The following is a 9,291-nucleotide window of genomic DNA, read 5'->3' as shown; positions in this document are numbered from 1 at the left end:
TCCTTGGCATTTTGCTGTGGGAGACCGTCTGCTCCTAATGAGAGGCTCTTCAGTAATGAGGAAGGATACAGGACAAAGAACAACTTCCCACTTCGTCCCTATCTTCAAAGCTTCCGTTCCCCACCGTGTATGGAAACAGCCTTGTGATGCTTCTTCATAGGGTAACATCAAGACGTGTCCTGCCCCACCTGGTGAAGCTCTGCCATCAAACTGCCTCTGCGTGTGCCAAAGGCATCGGCTCATTCTTTCCAGTCTTCTGACTCGGACTTTGCAGGCTTCAAATTCTTCCTAAGACCATCAAAGTCCAGATCCAGAGAGAACTCTCACACGTGGAGTCCGGCTTCCCACCAGCCCCAATCTTCCCACAGTGCCCCTCTTCCCACCAGCCCCCCACCTTCCCACAATGCCCCTCTTCCCACCAGCCCCCCCATCTTCCCACAATGCCCCTCTTCCCACCAGCCCCCCCACCTTCCCACAATGCCCCTCTTCCCACCAGCCCCCTGAGCTGTTTCCCTCATACTATTCCTCTAGTTCTTTTTTTAATGGATCAACTTTCCATGTTCTTTCTATTATCCCACTCTGCCGGTGAAAAGAGTCATTTTACTCCTTCTATAAATAATTCTCCCTCAGAACTAAAACTAATAATCCTGGTCCCGTCTATGCAGAAAAGTTGAAGAAATTACCAAAAAAATTTAAAACATTACCACCAAGAAATGCAAAGTTTGAAAAATGTGCAGTTATAATTTCACTACTTAGATGTGAAGTTATAATTTCACTATTTAGAGGTAATCACTGCTGATGATTTTTTTAGACCTTTTTAGTGCCTGTATTTCTAGATATTTGCAGACATTTATGTCACAAAATGTATAGGTTTTCTGGAATGAAATGGATCATACTGTGGTATTGTTGTGAAATATGAAATGTCCATATCTGAAGATGAATGCTTGTTGCCTTTTTCCATGGTTGACAACCCTAGTCATACCAAGCATCCTTGAGTCATACCCTCAGCCTCAGAAACGTCTGTGTTTTGTTCCACTGTCTCCTGTAAATAAATGTCTCCGTGGAGAATTTGGAGGCCATCCTGGTCTTTATTTTGGTGACTTCTTTTTTTTTTTTTCTGGGTGGATGTTTAAAGAATCCTTCCATGTTAAGTAACTTAGTTAGGCAAAGTATCAGTATCTGTTTGTGTGTTTTCTGAGATACAGACACAGCCTTCAGTAACATCTGTCTTTCACTTTTCTGCATCCCCTTCTGACAGTTCTCAGTGTGTCCTTTGCTTCCCATCATTTGGATTATCTAACTCAGCAGAACTGATTATGTGTGCTGTATTATCTACTGTTCAGATCCACCACAAGTCTGCCTGCTTCTGAACTGGCCATTGCTTAGAAGCCTCGGGGTTTCCCTGACATTTGCTCAGTATTGATCATGGTGGCACTGGGTACCATCTATCCTAGAAGTGATGGAGGACTGCACTTGAACTTTCTGCAGTTTCTCTGTCAATACTGGAGCTCCTCTTCTTATCTGATTAATGATGATCAATTTTGGGGCCTTTCTTCATTTTGTATGATAATTAAAAAACCTTTTTGTAAGATACCATGGAAATGACTTGCTGTAGATGTAACCATCTTGTTAAATAAGAAACACAGAGCCAAATACAGAGTTAAAAGCCCAGAGGTCAGAGCAATAGCTAAAAGCTGAGACTAAAAACCTCCTTACCCTCCTGCCGCTGCTTCCCTCAGCCAGAAGCCTACTTCCTGTGTGTCTGTCCTTTTATTGACTTTCTGTTCTGCCTTCTCATTGGTTGTAAACCCAACCATATGACCTCCTCATCATTGCCTGTCTGTACAGACCTCCAGGTCTTCTATGGTTGGTATTGAGACTAAAGGCGTGTGTCTCCAATGCTGGCCGTATCCTTGAACTCACAGAGATCCGCCTAGCTCTGCCTCCCAAGTGCTGGGATTAAAGGCGTGCGCCACCACCGCCCAGCTTCTGCTATGGCTTGCTATTAGCTCTGACCCCCAGGCAACTTTATTTATTAACATACAAATAAAATCACATTTCAGTACAAATAAAATATCACCATAACTTGCTGTTGTTGTTGTTGCTTGATTTCACTTAGCCATCTGCATGTGGTTAGGTAGATTATATATTCATCATTTGGGATGTATGTGTAATAATTTTACTTACAAATACATAATGGATGGACATATAAGTAACTTATTTATAATTACTTATAACAAGTGTGCAGATCTAGGCTTGGTGGCACATCCCTGTGACCCCAGCACTTATGAGGCAGAGGATGGGGTGTTCAAGGTCAAAATGGGCTATGCAAGAGACTTTATTTTAAACAGAAAAACACACACATTGAGGGATATCAAGGGAAACATATAAATTAGAAAATACATTATCTCTATAGATTGAAAGATAGGTTTATTTAATATGTCTATTATCCAAAATTGATCCATAGAATATGTGCACTCTGTATTAGCAGATTTCTATAGAAATTATCAAAATGCATATACAAACAAGAATGATACAAAGTAGCTAAAAATGATTCTGAAAAAGAACAAGTTTACACACTACACTAACAGGATTTCAAGACTTACTACAATTAGCATTGAGATACACTGTGTTATTGGCAGAGAGTAGGCACTGAGGTCAACAATATAGAAGAAAGTCCAGACACAGGTTTACAAATATTGGTCAACTTATTTTAATCTTTCTTTTACAAAAGCTTAAGTGAAACTTAAGTGAAACGTGTCTTTTTTAGTGCATGGTCCTGTGAGTTTTGACAAACACGTTCAGTTACAGAACTATGACTGTAATCAGTGGTTGTAAAACCTGAGTGGAGAGCATTGGCCTTCCCTGGAGGAAAGCCACGTTTCTGTTGGCCTTGTTTCCCTAATGCTTGCCCATTCCTTGTAGCATTTCTTCTGGTTTGGGTCTGCTGGCAGCGATTTCTTCTTCTTCTTCTTCCTCTTCTTCTTCTTCTTCTTCTTCTTCTTCTTCTTCTTCTTCTTCTTCTTTTTCTTTTCTGTTGTTTCTCTTGAGAAACCCCTTATCAGTCTTTCCTCGTTTTTCTTTTTCTCTGAGCTGCTTTTATGTGTCTTATCTTGGGTTTTCTATGATTTTGCTATGATGTATCCAAGGGCAGTTTCTTTATATTAATTTTTGTCTTTGAAATTTCTTGTGCTTGTTTTATTAATGTGTGTGTTTGGAAATACATGTGTAAACGTGTGTGTGTGTGTGTGTGTGTGTATGTGTGTGTGTGTGTGTGTAGACACTAAGTTCCACTTTAGCTGCCTTTTATATTGCCTCTCTTCCCCGGTTGCCAGAGCATTCCATTAAATCTGCTGTAAACACAGGCTTGGTCAGTGGCCCGAAGGGACCATGGCAGTGTTCAGTGTCCCAACGGGATGCAGTAAAGAGATGATATTCACATGAGAAAGGACTCAGGGCCAGACATTCAACCACTCTGAAAGAAACTCTTGAAACAGAGGCCGACTTTCACCCCAGCACATTTGAACAGTAAATCGAGTTACGTGTTAACTGACCGTGCAAGTTGGAAGACTTGGGGACCAACCAAACTGCTGATATCCAGACTATGACTGGATTCCTCATGGCTCTGTGTTCTTCTACCTCATTCTAGGTAGCTAGACATGAGAGTGACTTCTGTCGGCCCCAGCCAGGGGGTGGGATAACTTGTTGACTTTGGGGGGGGGTGAGATTCCCAACAGCATTAGCTGCCATGTCTCCAACATCATTGGTAATGGTGACCGATCTCATCCAGACAGTGGTAAACACCAGGCTGTGGGCTTCAGCTTGGGGTGCTGGAAGCTTCCTATTCTCTGGGCTATGGCTCCACCTTTTACCACCCTGATCAGTAGTGACGATAATTTCCTGAGTTCCAGGTACATGGGTTACTTATTTTTGAAACAGTTCTGTGTAACCCACAACCATAAACTTTAGCCGCAAACCAAAGCATAAGCATTTATTCCTTGTCTGTCTGAGGTCTGTTAGCGGTTGGCTAAGTGACTCTGTAGCCTGGAGGCTAGCTGATTGTTATCTAGGCTGCTTTTCACAGCAGCAACTGGACTCTGTCCTTCTTCTAGGTACCCTAGTGTGTTCTCATGGCGACCACAGAGCTGTGAGAGGGCGACGCAGGTGGAATATACAGGGCCTCATGAGCCTGGCTTCAGCATGAGCTCATCATTTCTATCCCACAAGTCACACTGAGTGGGGACATATATTCAACTTTGGGAGGAAGTAGTTCAAAGTCCCAGGCCATGGGTTCTGAATAATAGGAGGCATTAAGGCTGGGAGCTAGGAATGCTTTGAGTCTGCAGCGCTAGGCAACACCTTCTCCTGTTAGGTCCTCCGGCCCTTCTCACGGTGGTCTCACCAATCCTGTGCACTAAATCTGTTTGAACTATTTAGAGTAATTTCTCCTTTCCTCATTGGATGTTGCCTGAATCAGTTGTGCCTTATACACATTGCTGCATTCACTTCCATTATTGTCCCCAGAAATCACCAACACTCAGTAGTTTAAAATAATACCGACTTATTATCTTGCTGTTCTGTAGGTCAGAAGTCTGATGGGCTTGTCTGGCTTGTCTGGGAAGTCTCCTAAAGCCAAAGTTAAGGTTTTGACAGGGCTGTGCTTACCCTGCAGGCTCTAGGGAAGGATCTGTGTCCTTGGCCATTGTGGTAGTTTGAATGTAATTGGCCCCCATAAGCTCACAGGGAGTGGCACTGTTAGGAGGTGTGGCCTTGTGGGAGGAATTGTGTCACTGTGGGGTTGGGCTCTGAGGTCTCCTATGCTCAAGCTAAGACCTAGTGTCACAGACCATTTCCTGTTGCCCACCGGTCAGCTCCTTCTCCAGCACCACGTCTGCCTGCATGCTGCCATGTCTCACCATGGAGATAGTGGACTAAACCTCTGAAATTATAAGCCACCCAGTTAAATGTTTTCTTTATAAGAGTTGCCATGGTCATGATGACTCTCCCCAGCAATAGAAACCCTAACTGAGACAGCCATGCAGATTTTTGGCAAAATATATCTCTCTGTGGTTGAAGGACTGAGGCCTCTTGCTGGCATTCTTAGCTTCTGAAGGTTGTTCATATCTCTAGGCCTTCTAAGCTATCTTCATATCTTCCTCTGTCTTCTAAGCTACCAACAATGGGTTAGGCCCCTCTCATGCTCCACATCTTCCCTGTCTTCTCTTCTACCAGCTCTCCCCACCAGATACTTCTGCTTCCCTTGTCTGTTCTCTGAGGGCCTATGAGGTGATATTGGGCTAGTTCCTCTTCAGATAACATGATCAAAAGTGTCACCATCTAAAAAGTCCCTCTTGTGCTCTACTGGGACATAGTCACAGGTCTGGGGATTAGGGTGTGAATCTTTTAAGATCATTGTTCATATTATATTCACATCACTTTATGGCATTGTTCATAATCTCACCTCTTGCTAGAAAACGAGCCCTGTGAAGTCAGAGGTCGTGCTGCATTTGGGGAGACATCCCGAGCACCTGGAACAGTGCCAAGGGTAGACAGCCAGAATCATCAAATAAAGAAAGGAAGGTTTGAAGAGTCCAAAGGGTTAAGCCACTGACTCTTGTTTGGCCATTAATACTCCCCCATCTCATTTCTTCCTGTATAAACTAGAGCTAATTATACTTATTTCTGTAGGTTGTTGTTGAGGGTTATATTAAATAACTCATATGATGGATATCCATGTTTAGAACATAAAATATTCTCTCTCTCTCTCTCTCTCTCTCTCTCTCTCTCTCTCTCTCTCTCTCTCTCATATTCACTCCATTAGCCAGAGATAATCTTTTCTATCCTGGAGAATTAGGTTCATTATAAATGGTATTCAAAAAGATGGGTGGTTATATGTAGATTTTTATATTCAAAGTATGACTTAGGACAGAGGAATAAGAGCCCTCAGACAAAACTTTAGTGAGAAGAAAAGAGACTCAAAATACTTTTCAAGGGCATGCTCACCAGCGATGGGGCCACAGAATGTCCTTCCTGGATAGAGGAGCTCCCGTTTCCACCATCCTGATTGCACTGTGGACCTTAGAACTCTGGGGAAGAAACAGATGATAAAGTTCATCTGAGACACAAAATGAAGTAAAAAGTTTACGCTTCCATTGCGAATAGTCATAAAGGAGTGAGAATGGAAGACTGAGGAGGGGGAATTCTAGGGGAGGGCACAGCTGGGGAGGGAAGGCTGGGTGGGTAAGGACCTGAGAGCAGGTTGCACTCCACATAGTTTGGTGGAAGCCGCCATGATTCTGAGATGCCGTCCTGTAGAAATTCCATATGAACCATATACATAACTCTGACTTTTCCCAACGTTTTAGGAGTAAAATAAACAAATGATGTTTAGCCGTAAGAAAGATTGAGAAACGTATATTTTGCTTTTATGGTTTTTAAATGGAGGCTGGCAAAGCAAGAGGACGTTGGGGATGAACTGAGCCCGGCCATGTGCACAGGGAATCACTCTGTGGTATTGACATGAGTCACCAGTGCTTTACTGGGGAACCCAACCATGACCAGACCTTGGGTGGCTTCCTTTTGTGGCCTTGAGATGTTATTAAATTAGCTGATCTCAAGACTTCCGGATATAGGCATCTCCTTAGGTCGCTTCACTAATGAGGGCTAATTATAAGTTAATTATCAGGAAATACAGGGTTCTGTCTCGGGCCACTTGGCTTGGCTCTGTGGAAGCTAGGGCATGGTCCAGGATGCATCTGTGGTCCCACTATCCCAGTAGGTGCTCTAGTGACATGGCTAGCCAACACCCAGTGGTTGACTTCAGTGAGGGCCTGTGGGTCCCTGTGGGGCTCACCATGATGGGCAGACAGGCCTTTGCTTCTGTGACACTTCAGATGCCCTCATCTGGCTGGTCAGCCTTCACCACAGTGGAAAAGCCTTTACTGGATAGTTTGCTTGCTTGAGGCCACCTCAGGCTTTCACTGGTCTGTCAGTGGCTTCTCTGCTTTATCAGTGATGGGTCAAATATTGCCGCTCTTGGTTGCTCTCAGGTGGGGATTGTAACTGCAATGGGCTCCGGGGAGAAATGAATGAAAACGGCTGGTCCTTGCTGTGGTTCCTACTAAAGTTGTGTCAGTCTACCCGTGTTTGTATCTGGAGCTGTTTATTCATTGTGGTTATTCGTCTTCCGATTTCCCTTCGTTCAAGATTAGAGTTCTAAGTCAATCACTTTGACTACCCAGAATACCAACACATCAGGACAAATAACTAAAGAAAACCATCACTGCCAACAAAATTCTCATACAGGCCACCGAAAAGCAAAGAAAGACACTGATTTCAGTAACAGGTTTTTTTTTAAATTTTTATTTAAAACCCAGTATATCAAAAAATCAGTCAGCATGCAACAATTGAAAACATGGTATTTTGTTCTTTTCCTTTGACTCAGTCTTTGGACCTGATGTGTATTTGATATGGCACATCTTAGTTAAAAATAAACTCTCTTTAGTTTATAATGGGGACCAGCAAGTAGTGCAGAGGATGAAGGTGCCTGCTGTGAAAGACTTGCAATGTGAGTTCAGTCCCTAGAACCCACATAAAGGTAGAAAGAGAGGATTGACTCCACAAAAGTGACCTCTAGCCTCTACTAGTGTGTCCTAGGATCCTAGGATGCATACACACACACACACACACACACACACACACACACACACACACACACGCCACTGCCTCCTCCACCACCACTGATAACAATAAATTTGAATATACAGGGAAACTTATAGAATCCCTGCACACCACATATAGACTATGTTCTGGATGGTGCAACTTTAACGGAGGCCCCCTGTGTGGACTACATCCAGAACAGAGAGGCAGCACTGTTCCTGAGTTCCCATGACTTGAATGGCGTACAGTGTATGTGTGTGGGGGGGGATAGTTTCTAGAAGTTTCCCTGGGTTTAATTAAGGAGACAAAAGAGAGGTTAATGGTTTGAATATAGAGTCAGGCCTTGGCACACTCTGTGTCCACGGACGTCACGATGATAATCGAGGACCACAGAACGCACTGGTGGATCCCCACACATCATCACAAAAGGTCTGACACCTCAATGGATTCCAGTCTTGGAGCTGAGCCAGAACACTGACAGTGCACCAAAGTCACACAGTTACAGATGAAGTTTTGGGTTCACATTCTTCTCATCTCTTCCTGTACCATGTGTGGAAGGCATGCCCAAACAGGTGGAACCCAGACTCCAGGCCCTAAGGTGTATATCCAGCTGTGAGGCCCACCCCACAAGCCAGGAAGAAGTCTACACAGGCATGGAAGTGGACTGGAGAAATTTGGGGGAAAACTGCTCCAATGCCTTGAGTAGCTGAAGTGTGGCAGGGAAGTGGAGGTTCAGAACTCAGTGAGTGTACCTCTTAGCTCCCCAGACTTATGTCTTTGGTGTGGCCATGGCTAGAAGGGCAGAGAAGCTCCTTCTGGACATGGTCCACTCTTGCTTAGATCTCCACAGATTTGAGTCTGCTACATGGTCACTGCATAGCAAGTACTTTGGCCATGATTCTACCCCAAAATAAATTAACCAGAGGTAAAGAGGGAGGATCTGAGAGGCTGATAGTGTGCTCTGAAGAGCTGGAGTCGTTAAGGGAATGCATTTATTGAAAGTGATTCCCATACTAAAAATTACCAAGCTCAGGTTCCGTTCTTTTTTCTCCCACCATTCAAGGGCTGAGAACAAAGGTAGAGATTGTTAGGTAAATAAAACCCATCTTGTGGGTGGCATTTTCTTTGCATATTTGAGTATGCTGTTTAAATCTGGGGGAGTCCTATTGCGCATGCATCGTGCCCTGAGGTAAGAACCCAAAGTTAGGTAATAAAGTGATGTAGTGGTCGTGGTAGGCAAGTAGTGGTAACTACTGCCATGCTAGTCAGTTACCACGCTATTCTGACCCTACCTACTTAGGATTAGCAGAGACTCTGAAAGTTTCGGGTCATAGTTCCAACAAATCTCCCCTCGTTTCAGATCAAGTCACCTGCCGAGTTCCAGGACCCTGAGGTCGCTTGCACTTTCTAACCAACTGGATATATTTGGAAGTCCTTCCTACCTCCTCCCATTCAATAATCCCTTAGAAGACCTCAGAAAATTCAAGGAAGTGGTACACTTGTATTATAACTTTGTTATAAAGGACACAAACCAAGATCAACAGGGCAAGGTCTGAAAGGGTCACACAGGTAGAGAGTCCATGTCCTCAGGACACATTACCCTCCTGGCACCACTACCAGGAAGCTGAAGCC

The sequence above is a fragment of the Peromyscus eremicus genome, chromosome 11 (genome assembly GCF_949786415.1).
Source record: "Peromyscus eremicus chromosome 11, PerEre_H2_v1, whole genome shotgun sequence".
NCBI lineage: Eukaryota > Metazoa > Chordata > Mammalia > Rodentia > Cricetidae > Peromyscus > Peromyscus eremicus.
Note: the sequence above shows the minus strand (reverse complement) of the source record.